The sequence below is a fragment of the Lissotriton vulgaris genome, chromosome 7 (genome assembly GCF_964263255.1).
Source record: "Lissotriton vulgaris chromosome 7, aLisVul1.2, whole genome shotgun sequence".
NCBI classification, from domain to species: domain Eukaryota; kingdom Metazoa; phylum Chordata; class Amphibia; order Caudata; family Salamandridae; genus Lissotriton; species Lissotriton vulgaris.
In genome coordinates this window covers 1610747982-1610765024 of record NC_141695.1, presented here as the reverse complement: position 1 = coordinate 1610765024, position 17043 = coordinate 1610747982, and the positions used below count along the sequence as shown (strand labels likewise).

General features: G+C 42.6%; 1 pseudogene across 1 annotated transcript in view; it reads left to right on the top strand.

Annotated features, from left to right (window-relative positions):
• LOC147706093 (ankyrin repeat domain-containing protein SOWAHA-like) overlaps positions 1-14284 on the top strand; it is a 107985-nt pseudogene extending 93701 nt beyond the window's left edge. Inside the window, exons 9-11 of the transcript XR_015297615.1 lie at positions 1340-1412; positions 4982-5074; positions 14185-14284. The product of XR_015297615.1 is annotated as an ankyrin repeat domain-containing protein SOWAHA-like (transcript). The remainder of the gene's footprint in view (positions 1-1339; positions 1413-4981; positions 5075-14184) is intronic.
• The last annotated feature ends 2759 nt before the right edge of the window (positions 14285-17043 follow it).

Genomic DNA, 17043 nt, shown 5'->3' with positions numbered 1-17043 from the left:
AAGAAAAAAAACCAAAGTTAAGAGTTGGAACACTTTAATCAGAAATAAATTCTAAGTGGCCTGCACATCAATACATCCCACTTGGCATTCTTTTTCACTTTTCAGAAAAGAAAAACAAAGTTGGGAGTTTTTCTGAAAACAAACCAACTTCATGTTGATTATTTTTTCCTGCATATGGAAAACTATGGCAGGGAAAATCTGCATCTGAAGGGACTGCACTTTCTACATTTGTCTTGTTAACTGAATGATTAGCCTGTTCTTACAGCAAAATCTCTTCAAACCAGTTTCTCCTTGTATCTCCTGGACTTAAATGTTTGTCTTTTGGCAACCCCCTTACAAGGAAAACTAGTTGTTAACCAAGCTTTTTCTCATATGTCCTCTCTTATATTTCAACAAAGATTGAAAACTTGCTTCCAGTACAGAATAGGTTAGCTGCATACATCCCTCTCCAGTACGAATGTCCCACAGTATTTCTATTTTCTAGTTCTCAATTTATTGATATCTGTCTTAGGTGATGTGTACTGCACTCTGTTACCCCTATGGAAAGAATCGGCTATGTTTACAAACCCATGCTACAACATAATGTGGCAGGCACATTCACCAATAGGTATGTCTTATTATAATTGTCAAATAAAGATTATTTATTGTTAAGCAATTCAGTAGCACTCCTTTTATCAATATCACAATGATGTAGGGCTAAGTGGACCTACAAGCATTTTTTCCCCAATGCCTTGGAATTGTACACAGTTCTGAGACCAGGCAATCGTCACCACTCCCAGAATCCCCCCCCCATTCACTTCCTACTACTGCCAATGTCACTTTTTACCACAACCGCTCACAATGGGGTTCACCCCTATTCAACAATTGATCAATTTCCAGTCATCCCACCACCACCATTTTCTCAAGAAATGTTGACTCTTACAATTTCCTTTGAGTTTTTCCTTTCTTCTGTATTTTACTTTTCATTTTTTGTTCTTTGACTTCTGTCATTTCTCATCTTATTCACTTTTTGTCTCCCTATGAAGCTTCTCATGTCTGTAGTTCACTCCTTTTCTGTTTTCTCCATCCTTGTCCTTCTCCTACATTTAGTGTGCCTATTGTTTCTATTATTTTCACGCTCTTCTCCCCCCCGCCCCGGTTCAGCTGGCAAGGGAGGAACAAGCTAAGAATCCCACACTTCTTCTAGAGTACTATTGAGGGCAAGCACTTGCATTACAGCTCACATCTTCTTTGAAAGCAGCTATGAGACAGTTGATTTGTTTTGTCCTTGCAGAAAGCACATAGGTACCCATACTATACCATACCACCACGAACATGAAGTGTCTCCTTCTCTCCCCAGGGTTACACCCCTCTGCATATTGCTGCACTACATGGCCACCAACAGATAATGAATTTGCTGATTTCAAACTATGGTAATTATTTCATTTTAACCCTGTTGTTGTGGATAATTGTGTGTTCATGCTCTGTGCTCAAGTTGTGATATTGATGAGGCATGATATTGCTGATGTTGATCGAAAGTTTGATCATAGCTTGCTTCTTTTTGACTGTTGCATGTCATACATTTCTGTTTGAGTTTGAGTTATGCACTGTAGGATATCAGATCATGAGTTGATTTTAAGGTGTTTGCATATGATGGGATTAGATTTTCAACACTTGCTGGTGTGTTTGGAATTGTGGGTTGGTGGTCTTTAAGTTGGTGCATAACCTACTACTACAGAGGTTTTGTTCCTAAGTTGGTGCTGGTCTAGCACAATATCAGGGTGATCTTGGTGTGGTTAGATCATGGGTTTCTGGTGGATCAGATGGATGGTGGTGATGTTATGGTTAAGGCATGGTCCGTAGGTTGTTTTATGCTGGGTCTGATTAAAAACTTGGAGAGAAGACTTTGGGTTGATTTTCAAATGGTTTGATAGAAAGTTGGGTCATGATGCTTTGCAATAGTGGGTTGATTGTTGCTTGATGGCCGTGAGTGGATAATGGAGACATGGTCTAATACCTTCATCTGTTTTACCATGGTTTGTAGTGGTGGGTTCAGGTTGAGGATGGTATTGGCCAACTTTTTGGAACACTTTATTATTATTTTGTCTTTTCAAGATGGCTGGTGCTTATTTTGGAACAGTAAATTAAGAGATAAAGCATGCGCAAAGCAAGGAAGGAGGAAAGCCATTCGTTTGGTTCCTGGGTAATACAGCCAAGACACGTTGACTTTAGTATTGCTTTTTTCTGAAGGCTGTCTTGCAGGGTATCTGTAAGATCTGCATCTAATCTGTGTGGTACATGTTTTGTCGGAAGGCTATGATTTGTGTCTACTTGTCTTATTCTCTAGAACTTACCAGCTAAATTCTACAAGCTTTTCATATCAAGCCATATTTAGTGCTCCAGGCTTTGCTTTAATTTTGGGTGGCTGCTGAAAGTGAATACGAACCGTGATGCACTCCTGGTTTTCTTGTTGACAAGGATGAAAAAGTGCCAAACGGGGCAAACAGCAAAGCCTTGAGGAGCCTTGTGGCAAGGTGTGTTGTTGAACATGGGTGATTTTATGTTAACTGTGGAGTTGCAGGTGGCTGCAGGCACTCCTCCTTTATGAGGTGCTATGCTAGTCTCACCACCAATGTGCTATTGTTTCTGTGCAGCATGATGCTGTAGTCTGGTAAGGTCGGTTGTTTGTGTTCAAACATAACAAACCTCAGGAAATCCTGAAATAAACTGTTGTATCAATATTTTATTGTCCTTTTTCAGCGTATCGTAAGCCCAGTCCTATTTTAGCCTGGGACAATTTTGTATAGAAAAAAAATCTAAAGTACCTGCCTCTGGGACAAATTCAAGCTGCCCATGGGTTAGTCTTGAGAGTGTGGACATGACCTGTTCTGTGGATTGTTACCATGCAGATTGACATTCTTTATGTTCGTGCTGAAATTTGGCGTCCCCCGGTATTCTCATGTCAAAAGAGAGCGGCTGTGTTTTTTTCTACAGCAGATATAAAGGATTTATTTTGTTTTCATCTTCATTCAATATCTGGGGTTTTGTGGTGTTGCATAAAAAAAAAATACTTAAAATTTTCTAATACAGTTTGACTTGATGTAAAAGATTTTTTCATACATTTTTCAATGATGTGCGTATGCTTGCTGCACTTTGTTCTGCTGTCAACTCAGCTTGGCTAACTGTGGAGTCTTGCTTGGTGTTCTTACCTTATTCTTTCTGGAAGAGGTGATTGCTGTTTTTTCTGCTATATAGTTTGAATATGTGAGTTGTTGTGAATGGAGGTGCAAACTTTACCAAGTGGTATACCTCTTGGTGTATGTGGATAGGGCTTTTCCCATCTGTTTGGGCGCAAGTTGTGGCCAAGGTGTGTGAACATACATGTTTAGCAAAAATGAGGAGCAAAGGTGTTGCCTTGTGTGGTGTCCGTGGTTGGAGTTTTGCTGTCAGTGGTGTGTCGTTGTACAGGTTGCGATGACCATTTGCTGTTGGGTAAGTGTGAATGATTATGCTCTGTTAATTTTGTGTTCGTACTCGTCATAGTTGTGGTTTAAGATTTGTATATATACTTTACATATTATGTGTTATTTAGGTTGGGTTCGTGTTTGGCTTGAGTAAATGTTGTTTATTCATTATATGGTACCCTGCATCCCATCGTGGTTGTTTATTTTGAAATGGAGGAAAATGTGTAGTATCTTCTACTTGCTTCTCCCCATGCCCATCTTTCCAGCGGTCTGTGTCGACTGTGGTGATCCATAAGTATTTTAAGCATTTAGAGTGCTGGAGGGTCAGGGGAAGCCAAAGGCTGTGCACTTAACATCTACTACTTCTGATTTGGTATCAGTGTGTGTCTGTTTCTATGTACTCAGCTACCAGGAACAAATAAACTGATTTAAGAATCATTTGTCTGGTCCTCTCTAGAAGACTGGTTGAAGGTCAGGTCCACTGTTGATGCCATTGAAAGTTGATCATGGGTTGAAGTGTATGGTGAGTTATGTTATGGGCTACTGCCATAAGTGGCCTTCTAGTTAGCTACTGGTGGGTGAGGTCAAAGGCTGGTGCTTGAAAAGCCAGCCATGCGGCTGATTCACAGCATTAGGTTCTTAGGCTAGTGTCAGTGTCTTTTGATAATGGATTGTATCTTATTGAGATATTTCTTGGGTTTGTTTCCTGATGTAGGTACAGCGGTTATAATTGATGGTACTGTGTCAAAAGGTTGCGTTCGATTAATTGTTGTTAGGTGGTAAATTTTTACACTGATGTTGCCAGGTCCTGGTTGTCTATTGGAGAGTTTTGTTCCTATTATGCACCTGTAGGATCCAATAGTGGTTTGATGGTAGGTTTGGGTCATCTATGTGTGCTAGTTGTGTCAGGTCGTCGTTAGACTGGGTATCAGTCTGTGTCTTCTTCTTGGTGGGTTTCTTTTGTATGTTCATGTTAGTGCGACATTTCATGTGCTAATGTTGTTTTCATAGTTACTACTGATGATAATGTTTAGGTTGGTCAAGGTTTGCTTTCGAATTATGCCACAGCACGGTGCATGAGGTTCAGTCATGGTGGGTGTAGATGGGGTTAGTATTTACAGTCAGTAATTTGTAGTTTAGTGAGGCTGGTCTGGTGGTTGTACTTGAGCTGAGCTGTGGGTTGCTTGTAGTCTGTTCTTTTTGCTGAGGCTCAGGCTGTGGGAATGGCGATTGTCTATTCATGTTTAATAATGCGCTTTGGGTTGTTACTGATAAGGATCAGATGTTGGTGGCTGCTGGTTAAGTATGTTTGCTCATAGGTTGCTGTGATTGATTGGTTGCTTGCTTGTGATTGTTGGTGGTTCAGGTGTGTGTGATATGTTGCTGGATTTTATGTCATTGGTTGGTGATGTTTAGCTGCATTTTCTTGTGAGCTACTGATAGACACTTTTACTAATGACTCTTCGTGAGAAAATCTGTGGGAATTAGTGCGTGTGCAAGACCGTTTTTACAAAAGACAGATGTGGTTATTCCTACAGGTGCCAAGGAGACTGTACGAGATTACAGTGGCCGCTTACCAGCACAGTATTTAAAACCAGAGGGATCAAGAGATGCAGGTGCCACACATACTCGTAAGTAATCATTGTACAGGAAAGAGATGAAGATATGAAGGTTTATTGGCTAGTGAGGCAGTTAGTGAACCACAACATTTGGGTGGTGGAAGTGTTGAAACCACGAAGAGCATTCCCTCGATGTTTGCAGAAGTGACTCATCCTAAGCTACTGATCTTAACTTTCCACTCTACACCTGATTTAGCTTCATTGCTGGGGTCGGTGGCATGCTTTGGTTTTTCTTGCACGACTGCTTTTGTGCTGCCTTTTATGTGTCCCTGAGTGTACCTAGTTATCAATAACTTTATAGCATTTGATGGCTCACATTTATACGGTCGCTGACAAATACTTGTCATGTCAATGGTACACGAGATTTGTGTACATGTATGAACGTGCCGGGTCTATGCATGTTATATAAGCATGTGTGAAAGATGGGGCAATGAAAATAAATAAAAATCGGTTGCTGACTTAAATAACTGTGGGCTTCGGTTGCTGACTTAAATAACTGTGTATTGGATTGCATGTTTGCCATCGAGGACTGGCTGCTACTGCATTATGTCTCTCTGCATGCTATGGTATTAACCCTGCTCTTCCACTTTCTTCAATCTTTCAACTCTTCTTGTTAAATTGGACTTTCTTTCCTGTTGCTTCAATTATTTCTTGTTCGTACCGTCTTCCCTCATGGGTCTTCTTCTTTAATGGCCCGTTATGTTCCCTCCCTGCCCCTTTCTCTGCTTACCCTCGCCACTCACCCAGTACCTCTCTTCCCCGCCTTGTCATTCTACATCACCCGTCCTCTACTTTCCCTTCTTCCTCTTTCCCTTCTCCCCTCCATTGACTTGGTCTTGCGTCTTCTCTTGGCTTTGCTTTTCTCTCCATTTCTCGTTACTTACCTTGCTCAAACTTTCACTCCTTTCTCCCATTTTGTCTCCTTCCACCTTTTTGTCGCTTTTCTATTGCCCTGCCATTTTCTTTCCCCTTATCTCACCCCATTTCCATCTTCTCCATTGTACCTTCATTTCCCCCCCCCCCCCTCCCCCCGGGATGCACTCCCTCCATTGCCTTACTCCCTCTGCTTTTAGCTCTTCTTCCCTCATACCCTCGTGTCTCGGTCCTTATTGCTTACCTCCCTCGAATCCTGGGACATGCTCTGAGTTGCGGCCACTGCTAGGTAGCTGATTTTGTGTGCTCAGTGCTTGATGTTTAGAAATACTGTGTCATTTACACCCACATTTCAATTCTGTTTGTATTCCCTCTTGTCTGCATCTCTGTGTGTCCCCCTTCTGTGTGCAGCCTCTGTATTTACTTTGTGCTCTCGCCTGTATCCTCACCTCCTGCCTATGTTTACACACAATTGGTTGTGCTTGTGTAGCATTGCTCCTCCTGTCACCTCCCTTGCTCCAGGTTGGCATCTCTTTGCAGTGCTTGGTTTCACTAACATAAGATGTTAGCTATATGGGTGCTCAGAAGTAACAAACAAAATAATGGACTCCTCTTTTAGTCTACAAATAACTTTGCTGTGATAAAAAACAAATCTGGTCTCACACTCTTGGTTTTGCAAAATTATGCTGACCAGAGTAATTCTTTAAATTAAAATGGTGGGCCATGCGATGCAGAGCAAGTAACGACCAGGAATATAATGGTTCTAGTTGTTTGTATGGAATCTATTCGTTCCATTCGCATAATTGCATAATTATATTGTATGGGTGGCGTTACTTTGTCACTTTGAATTGGTTAATGTCTACGCTAGAGGCATGGCGGAGGGTAAGCCTCACCGACTATCTCTAGCCTAGATCATTTTATTAAGTCAATGGTAGGGACAAGTAACAGGGTTATTGCAGGGGATTTTAATTGTACGTTTGAGCCCCTTGGTCTAGAAGACGCTAGTCTTACTAGCGATGAAGATGCGAGTTGGGGTGTTCCGTCTTTAACGCTCCCCCAATCATTAAATGGACGGAGGCCGTATTGCAATTAAAAAGTTTGACAATTGAGGGGGGCTCTGAGCTGTCAATGGAGAACCATATTGGATGGTAAAGGTAACCCCACCTTTAATAATGGGAGAAGTAGCAGCAGGATTGACTACTTTCTTATTAACTTACAATTGTGGTCAAGATTAAAGGATATGAAGGTTTTAAATAGACCAGAGAGTGATCACGACCCATTGCCATTGACTCTAGAGGTTAAGGGTCGCCCGCTGGGGAGGGGCGCCACGGAGATTGCTACGGCAGATGTTATGTCTCTCGACTGTCGAAGACTAAAATGGACACGGGTATCTGAGGATGAGGGCACTATGGCACAGATAAGGTCCACTCTTGAAGAGTCTCTTGTAGCCCTATCCCTTCTTGACTCAAGCGAGGCTAGCTTTACAACCCTTTAAGAAGCCCATGAGTCCCTCTTTATTAAGCTGAAAACATTAAATCAATGGGGTATTACCCATAGAATCAAAGGACCTGGGTATGAATTAGTTAAAGAAAAAACAATGGTCCTTGACTATCAATTAGGAAAAAACTTTACATGAAAAACTTTTCTGATTCAGAGAATGCAATTAAATCTGCATGCTTTGACTCCAGCTTGATAAGGGAGATATAAGTCTTTTCTCAATTGGCTCTATATACATTAAATGTAAATGAAAGAGTACCCTGTAATGTCAGCAAAATCAATGAATTATCACCACACTCTGGAAATTTGTACTTCCTGAGAACTTACATATTTATTTACAGTTTTTATAAAACAATAATGATCATAAACGGCGCAAGGACTATTGAGTATAGTCAGTGAGAAAGTAAAGGGTGCTCAAGTGTTTAGAAGAAGAAAGAAAAGCAATTAATATACAGTTCTAGTATTTACAAAAGGACAAAGCTGGCCCGCTGTTAGTATGGGCCTGTCCACACGGTTTTTTGGGGTTAGGAGGGGGTGGGGACGTTATAGGTACAGGCACATTAGTAATAAAAGCGTCGACGTTTCGACCCTGGTGCTCATGGGGTATTTGGGGCCTCGGCGGCGGGTCTTCCTCAGGACGGGGGACAAGAAGGGAGGGGGGAAGGGGTTTAGGGCTGGCTTGGCCGTAGTCCAATTAATGGTCTGGATCGGACACCTAGAGTATAAAAAAGGGAGGTTGCTGTTAGAATGGTCTGTAATTTAATATTTACAGGAGTGTGGTCTAATAACTGCTGAAGGGTACATTACCAATGAAGCTGGTCAACTGGGAACTCAGTTCAAGCTCAGTTCAAGCTTCCAGGGGATAAATCACCTGTAGGGTATAGAAGATATTGGAACATTATCAGTTCCCATCTCCCAAGGGCAACTGGATGTCAGACCATTCTAACAGCAACCTCCCTTTTTTATACTCTAGGTGTCCGATCCAGACCATTAATTGGACTACGGCCAAGCCAGCCCTAAACCCCTTCCCCCCTCCCTTCTTGTCCCCCGTCCTGAGGAAGACCCGCCGCCGAGGCCCCAAATACCCCATGAGCACCAGGGTCGAAACGTCAACGCTTTTATTACTAATGTGCCTGTACCTATAACGTCCCCACCCCCTCCTAACCCCAAAAAAACGTGTGGACAGGCCCATACTAACAGCGGAAGGTTGCCCGCTTTGTCCTTTTGTAAATACCAGAACTGTATATTAATTGCTTTTCTTTCTTCTTCTAAACACTTGAGCACCCTTTACTTTCTCACTGACTATACTCAATAGTCCTTGCGCCGTTTATGATCATTATTGTTTTATAAAAACTAAATAAATATGTAAGTTCTCAGGAAGTACAAATTTTCAGAGTGTGGTGATAATTCATTGATTTTGCTGACATTACAGGGTACCCTTTCATTTACATTTAATGTATATAGAGCCAATTGAGAAAAGACTTCTATCTCCCTTATCAAGCTTGAGTCAAAGCATGCAGATTTAATTGCATTCTCCGAATCAGAAATGTTTTTCATGTAAAGTTTTTTCCTAATTGATAGTCAAGGACCATTGTTTTTTCTTTAACTATTAAGCTGAAAAGCTATTTCACAAAAAATATAAAAAGATCTAATGTGCTCCCCATCCATAAAGCCGCAAAATGGTATGATGGGGCATGCAAGTTAGCTTTCAGACAATTGTCGCAAGCAGTACGGATGGGATCTACGCAGGAGATAAGGGAACTCAGGGCAGATTACAAGGCCACTCAATTTAGGGCAAAGAAGGCCTTTGATGAAAATAGATGGAGGGACCTCCTAGACGCAACCAATGGGAAAAATTGGTGTTGGTTCTGGCACTTAATAAAATGGGACAAGGTTAGTGCTGGCCCGGCTCCTGTTAATAACGTTCCTCCAGTAGTATGGGTCGCACACTATCGGGCTTAATTTTCATCGCCCGAAGAAAGGGCCACCAGCCCTGTGCAGAGACGGACTCAGTCCTATCCTTTATACTAGGGGAAATTGAGAGAGCTCTTGATGGAGTGGCTGCAGGCAGAGCACCTGGACCGGACGGTATTCCGGCGGATATTTATATAAATCGGATCGGGAGAACTGGATAAAATACATCCATATCCTTGTAAATGGTTTGGTTTGGCTAGAGGCGCCCCATTCCAGAATCCTGGCGTGGGGCTGAAATAATCCCCATTTATAAAAAGGGGGATCGCGCCTGTCCATCTAATTACAGGCCCATAAGCCTTATAGACACTCTTCAAAAAATTGTGGCGAGATTAGTGCTAGGTAGGGTAAACAGGTGACGACCAAGTCTCCAGATTCATGTTGATATACTGGAACACAGTGGTCTTAGCAGGGGGGACACTCTATGCAGCATTCGTAGATCTTAAATCTGCTTTTGATTTAGTCCCCCACCCTAAGATGTGGGATACCCTGAGGGAAGCCGGGATGCCTACTGAGATCTTATCTTTTATTGTAAAACAACATGAATCAACATTACGCCCAAGTACGTTGGGGTCAGCAGGGTGAGTTAACAGACCGCTTTCCTGTGAGCAAGGGAGTAAGGCAGGGGTGTGTTCTGTCCCCTACCATTGTCTCTTTGTTCATAAATAATGTTATCTCATACCACACTGAATATCCCACGGACGCACCTACTCTTGCTGGATCCAGGGTTCCGCTTTTAATGTTTGCAGACGGCACTTTAATTTTGTCCAAAACGCAATCTGGTCTGCAACGTGCCCTTGATCGATTCATCTTGTTCTGCAATGACCATAATTTAGTAGTTAACGTCGATAAGACGAAGTTCATGGTCTTGCACAAACACAAAGTAGTGAAAGCTAGAGTGGAAATGAATAATGTGCCCCTGGATAAAACTGACTCCTTTGAATATTTGGGCGTTACTTTGGGCAAACGTTTGAACTGGAAGCCACAGTTAGATTTATTAGTCTTAAGGCATAACCAATTTGCTGGGGCCCTCTTAAAAGAATTCTGGTTGTCTCAAACCAAACCAGTGGGACCGGCTCTATCCATTTACCAAGGGAAGGTTAGAGCTTCAATAATTTATGGGTCGGAAAATCTAGCTCCATTAGTCTTAGCCCAGAATAAGTTTCTGAGGGCACTGACTGGCTTTCCTAAATCTTCGCCTCTTAGGCCCCTACTTTTAGATTTAGGATGTATTTCCTTTGAGGAGGCTGTGGGTTTTAGACCTCTTGCCTATTGGCGAAGACTTTGAACTACCCCGGAGCTTGCACCCTATGCAAGAGCGGTTACGTTTATTAGAGAAACGGACAAGTCGAATAAAATCTCTTGGTTAATAAAGATTAAGGCATTGTTATTAGATATGGGCCTCATTCACCTGTGGGAGGACCCGTAAGGGAATTTATTCCTGTCCAAAAAAGATTTGAAAGCCTTATATAGGGACGAGTTTTATGTAAAGTCTCTGTCCTCAGCTGCTAGTGGTTCCCTAGAATGCCTCTTTCTAGATTTTAATTGCAAGTATAAGTTTGAGGCCTACTGGGACATCATCACATGTCCTGGTGATAGAGAACCCTTCCACCAATTTAGAGTGGGAACACTCCCTCTAAATTCTTTCACTAATAAGTGGGGGGATGACCGGGATATAAAATGTGATACTTGTTTAACAGAGGATGAGACTTTATTGCATGTCCTGTTTGTGTGCCCTGCTTACAAGGGCCCTCGACAGAAATGGCTCAAGCCGGTTTGTAGAATGCTTGGTACAAGATCTTGTCAAACAGCCCTGCGTATTCGAACAACCGGAACTACTAAGTCATGGTCATTGCCATGGCTAAGTTCCTAAGCTGGACTTGGGTCCTTAAAAGAAAGAATTTGCGAGGCAGCATGTAACCGGTTTGCTTATATGTTGGTGTTCCCAAGTCTCCCCCAAAATATTTACTTTAAATATTGGAGACTATAATTATGCCCTGTGTAATCCTGCCTTAACACCTTTTGATTTTGAATTCTCCCTTTTTAAACATAATCATTGTTTTAAATAGATTTGGGATTTTAAAATGATATGCTCTTTTAAAAAAATATTTTTGTATGAGATTTTATGTCTTTTATATCAGATCGTACTGTTTATATGTGTCTTTTATGATTGATTATGATTTAATAAAGACGAATTGAATATTAGAATAGACACTATATTGTCATGGTCAATTATAAAAGAAAAAACCCTGTCCTCGCCATTCAAATGTGTAAAGTGTTCTCTTTTTTTTTTTTGTAAACGAAGCAATGTACAAAATAACCAAGACCACTGGAATTATGTGATTGTGCGGCCTCTGTGTTTATTGCATAGTTCTGTAGTTTCCACATGATACACCATCCACTGCATTGGGTAAACTGCAAATTTTAACAAAAAAACGTGTTTTGGGCTCACACGGTTCAAAGGTTACTGAAAACGCAGCAACACATGTTGCCACACAGTGGAAGCCCCTTTGCAAAGGTTGTCTGGTCAGCTTTTCATTGCTTATTGCTATATTTGTGTGTTAAACTGGTACTAACTAGGTGCAGACTTTGCCAAGACAGTGTTAAAAAGTGTAAAAATGATTACATAATGAGGTAATATTACCAAATGTGCCGCATTACGCCACATAACTTGCCTTTTCTTGCAGTATAATTTAAGTCCACCATGCCGCATTATTTAGGCCTCCCCTGCTGCATAATTCCAGTGGTCCTGAAGATAACTTTGTAAGTGAGTCTTCTCAATTACATAGGTCAGTTCACTACGACTTTGGATCCTGTAATTTTCATTTCTACTTCATGAAGAGTGATACTCTTTGATAAGTATCCACTGAGGATAAGTGAGACCTCTCTTAAATGGTGAAAAATAATCTTCCCAAGTTCCATCTTAACACCAGGCTAGTGTCCCTCTGAGACGCTTATGGCCCCTCCCAGTCCTACACTGTAATACTCGCGGGATGAGGCTTTTCAAGGAACGTCTTAAATACATTCTTGCATTGTTTTCTATCCTTCTGCTGTCTCACTAGTTAGCACCAGGATCATTAAATCTTCTCATAGCGGAGCTTAGATTGGATTTTATTGGGCCACTCTTACCTCAGTGCGATTTTAACCTAAGGGTTTGGCTCTTCTGAAATGAGTCTGTAATTTAGGAGCCTGGACGCCTCGTTTGAAGTAACATGACAGCGGTACACTTGAGGTTTCTAAATCGAAAGCTCTTCCCTGGGACCACTTTGAATAAAAGTTCTTCAGGAGACCTGTTTTTTAGCTGAATCCCAACTCTCAACTGGTTCTGACTGTAACAGACACATTATTTTACTCACTTCCAGCCTTTAACTTTCCATGATAAGATTATGGCTTGTGTGCAGCTTTGGGAGACTATAGAACCTTCCCCTGAGTGAAAGCACTGGTGGCATTCTCACAGTCAGGTCCCAGTCTGAATGTAATCATTAAAACATAACAAATGGAAGTCTGTTTTAAAGACCTCTTAATCTAAAGTCAGACCACTCCCCACTGGACTATCTCTCATGGTCACTTATACCAAGCAGCTTTTAGACCTTGGAAACCTATCTATACACCGTGTATGCATTACACTGACTCAACCTATGTCTGTGTGGGCTGTGCATGATTGTGTTGCCACCCCATGACTGTGCCCTAATCCCACCTGTCTGAACGCGTATCCCTTGGTTGTGTGTATATATCCTCCTTATCTCATCATTGTTTGGTTATACCCATCTGATGGAGCCGTCTAGCTGCAGAATCCTGACCCTAGAATTATCCCCAGGTGCTAGATTGGATCAGGAAATGTTTCTACAGCAGTATTTCTGCACATCGGTAGTGGGCACTGGGCGTCTCCGTACGAATTGCATATGAGCCTCCCCCCACTGCACCCCAACACACTGATGTCCGATTCTTCCTTTCTGCGCTTCCATGCGGATCCAGAGAGTGGTACCTCTTGCCATTTTTGGCCTACCTGGATGTTGTCAACGGAATGGTGTGCTTTTTTAGGTCTCGCGTGGCGTACAGCATACTGCGCACATGCGCAGCCGAGCTCGCAAGATTTTATGTTTGTAGGAGTACTTCACTAGCGAGGGTTAAACCCCGCCCCTCGGTCCTAGTGACGCTCTCTTGTGGTAAAAGCTTTCTTATCTTATTTATGGGGCCATCTGTTTCGCCCCAAAAAGAAGATAAGAAAGCTTTTACCACAAACGTAAGTTCTCTTTTTCACGGACCCTGACGCAGTTTCCGATCATCGCTGGACCAGGACCACAAGGTGAGTTTGGAACACCGCGCTGCCTGATAAAGTAGTCATGGAAAAAACTGACGTCAGGGGAGGGCATATATGGACTCTGATAACGTCACATCCGGTGGACGATGTCGTACGGAGTCGCCTGGTGCCCTCTACCGATGCGCAGAGGTACTGCTGTAGAAAAATGTCTGGTGCCTGGGGATAACTCTAAGGTAAGGAATCTGCAGCTAGATCTAGTCACTACCAGATCAGCATTCCTGAAGGTAAGTAACTTATTCGTCTTCTTCCATGTGCCCAGGTTAATGTGTACTCACCATCTGTTCTCACTCCACCATTGGTGTGTCCTACTTCTGTGCATGATCACTCCACCCACTCCATATTTGTGTTTGTTCGCACTTCAAATTTCTTGGTTCTTTTCCTCATTAATGTTTTCCTTTTTGTTCTCGCAGTGTCCTATTTCTAAACCTTGTCTTTATGTACTTGTGTATTCCGTATCTAGAGTTCCAGCAAGCAAGAGGAGAACGCAGGAACCGGAAACTTGCCAGTTTGTTTCTGGCCAAAGGTGGCGGCCATTCTAAAAAGCGATGGGGATCAGCTGAAGATCTGGTGGAAGAGGAGGAGGAGGAAGAAGAAAAAGGGAACTCACATCATCTAGCCCTCCCCACCTCATACCGCCCAGTGCGCAAGTTCTCGCGATAACCAAGCCAGGGGAAGAGAAGGTGCAATCGGGGATCTTGCCAGCAAAATCAGCTGCCTCTATTATTCAGGCTGCTCGCCTCTAAACAAGCCTATATTAATCTTCGATGAATTTGGCCTCATCTGCCCTCATAATCTATGCAACTCTTCATAGACTTCCCTGAAGCCCTCTTCGTTGGCGCTTGTGACTACAATCCCTTTTCTTGTTTCCGCACCATATTCTCCCCTCAAGATCAACGTCCAACCTTCCGTACCCAGTATACCTTGCTCTTTGGATCCCCCACATCCTGGACTTGTAAACCAATCCTGACTGAGACTTCCAAAGTTTAGTTTTACTGTCTATATGTCTCCTGCCATTGTGCCTTACACATCCTGCCAGCCATTCCACTGTGCATTATTTCCACTAATCACGTGCCCTGGCACAATAATTCCGAGATCTATTGCAGCTCTTTCTTTATCTACTGCACCCAGCTCTAATCCCACTGCCTGTGCTCTTCTTTACTTGCCCTCAGTGCTCACACCTTCCCTGGCTGTGTCTCAGTCCTGGATTTCAACACTCCATGGATCTGTGAGCACGTGTTCCACACCCTGTTCTGCTGCTGCGCCTGTACGCCCAGGTGATGTAGCCCATAATTTGACACACTTACTATCCACACATCCCTTGCCATTGAGAGAGAGAGTGAGTATCTTTTAACTGTACGATTTCAGCCCTAAGCAAGTTGCTAGGGTGTTCTGGGTGGACCAGTGAAGAAGAGGGCACAGTAACTGATGCTGCCTCTTACAATGCATTTTCACATCATTTATCTTATGTTGTTCTTGACACAGTCACATGCATTCAGATACATGCTGTCATGTTTACCTGCATAGATTCTAAAAGACACAGAAACAGTACCACACACGTTTGCACTGACGTACAAAACTCATTTGTCACACGATCTGAATGATCAATCACAGCCAGCTTTGGGTACTAAGCTCCACGTAATCGTACTTGCACCTTGAGTGTTACTCACACACAAAAGCGCACACACTCTGCTCTTGAAATGCCATATTTTTAAAGTATACCTGCAAAGAACTGCTTCTCAGTTTATGCACATACATTGACGACAAATGGGGTAGTCCGAGGTCGCAGCTGTGACCTCTAGCCTGCTCCCTGCTACTCCTGGCACTTCCTTTGTGACCCCAAATTGCCTCCTCTGGGACTAGGAGTCGAAAAGGAAGTGTCAGTAGCAGGTAGCAAGTGGAGGTCACAGTTGCAACCCCTAACTACCCCTAAATGACGTCCATGCACATATTGCCCATAAGCACCAGCACTGTGGTCTGCAAAAGCAAGAACATGCCTGTAGTATTTTCAGATCAGAACGTGTTCGCTATTTCCACTGTTCTGATTCCTTAAAGCTCATATCTCTTATAGCGCCAAGAGCTGAACATGCGCTGTACAAATGGCCTATAACATATCATCAGATCACTGCAGATTCAAGTCTTCTCTCTGGCATCAATTTTTATCTGCAGTGCAAACATCAGAAAAACTCCATCACTCTGGTATTTCACTGCAATATTGCAGTGCTTGTCTTATCCTAGCACAATATGAGGGCTCCACATGCGCCCTACTAATGTGCCTTAAAATATATGTGCTTCCAGGTTACCATAACCCTGAGCACCACACAAAATTCCTAGCCTAATTAATTTGAAATATTATCCAGGTGTTCTTCAGACCTGACTCCAACCCACAGGTTTCCCAGAGTTTTTCATTCACATTCGGTTCATTATACAGCAGCTTGACCTACTTCCTTCAGGGATTCCATAGCATAAGCCACAACAGTCCATTCCAATTCGTCTACTACACCCTTTTCTCTCTCTACCTTTTCTCTATCCACTAACTGTCCTTCCCTTTGCCACAGCCCTGGCTCTCAGGCCTGCAGAATATAGCACTTTTATGCTCATCAAACATCTGTCTATGCACTTCATTCTTCATCTGCTGTTGGCCTATTTTTGATTCTACACGCCTACCAGCACATATTAACCCCGACTTTCAGTACTCCTGCCATTTCATTTATCTCCTCACCCTGCCCCCCCATTTCTCCCAGTGTACCTATGTGTTGCATGCTCTAACTGTTGTAAACCTTCCTGGCCTCCAGGATACGCTCTTTGTGACCACCCGTCTGCGGTCTGCCAATGTCGCCAAATCCTTAAGTAGTTCTCACTGTTCGTCCACCTCCTCTGACAGACCACCTAAGCTCTTCTCATTCATAGCATTTAGGGCCCTCATGAAGCCACCAGATCTCGAGATGGTGCTCTCTCTCTGACAGTCCTGCATATTTTCAATGCACCTCACTTCTGGGATCTACCACTATTTGCCATTGCAGAGCTGGGAAGGCTGCACTTTTTGTCTCTCCTTCACCAATGCTTCCTTCTTTCACCACTAAGTCGGGTGTATAAGCTTTATTTTAAAATATATATTTATTATGAAGGCACTATGATGTATTTTAAAGAAACATTGTATTTCGTTATGCATTTTATACTTTAATATATAAATATGAATATATCAAGTCTAAGTCCTTAATCTAAGTATTTCCACGCTTCCCTGTCTTAAGGTTTAAAAAAGCCAAAATGTGTTATCTAGATTGAAAGGGCTTCTTTGTGTGATTTTATGGGTCATACCCAG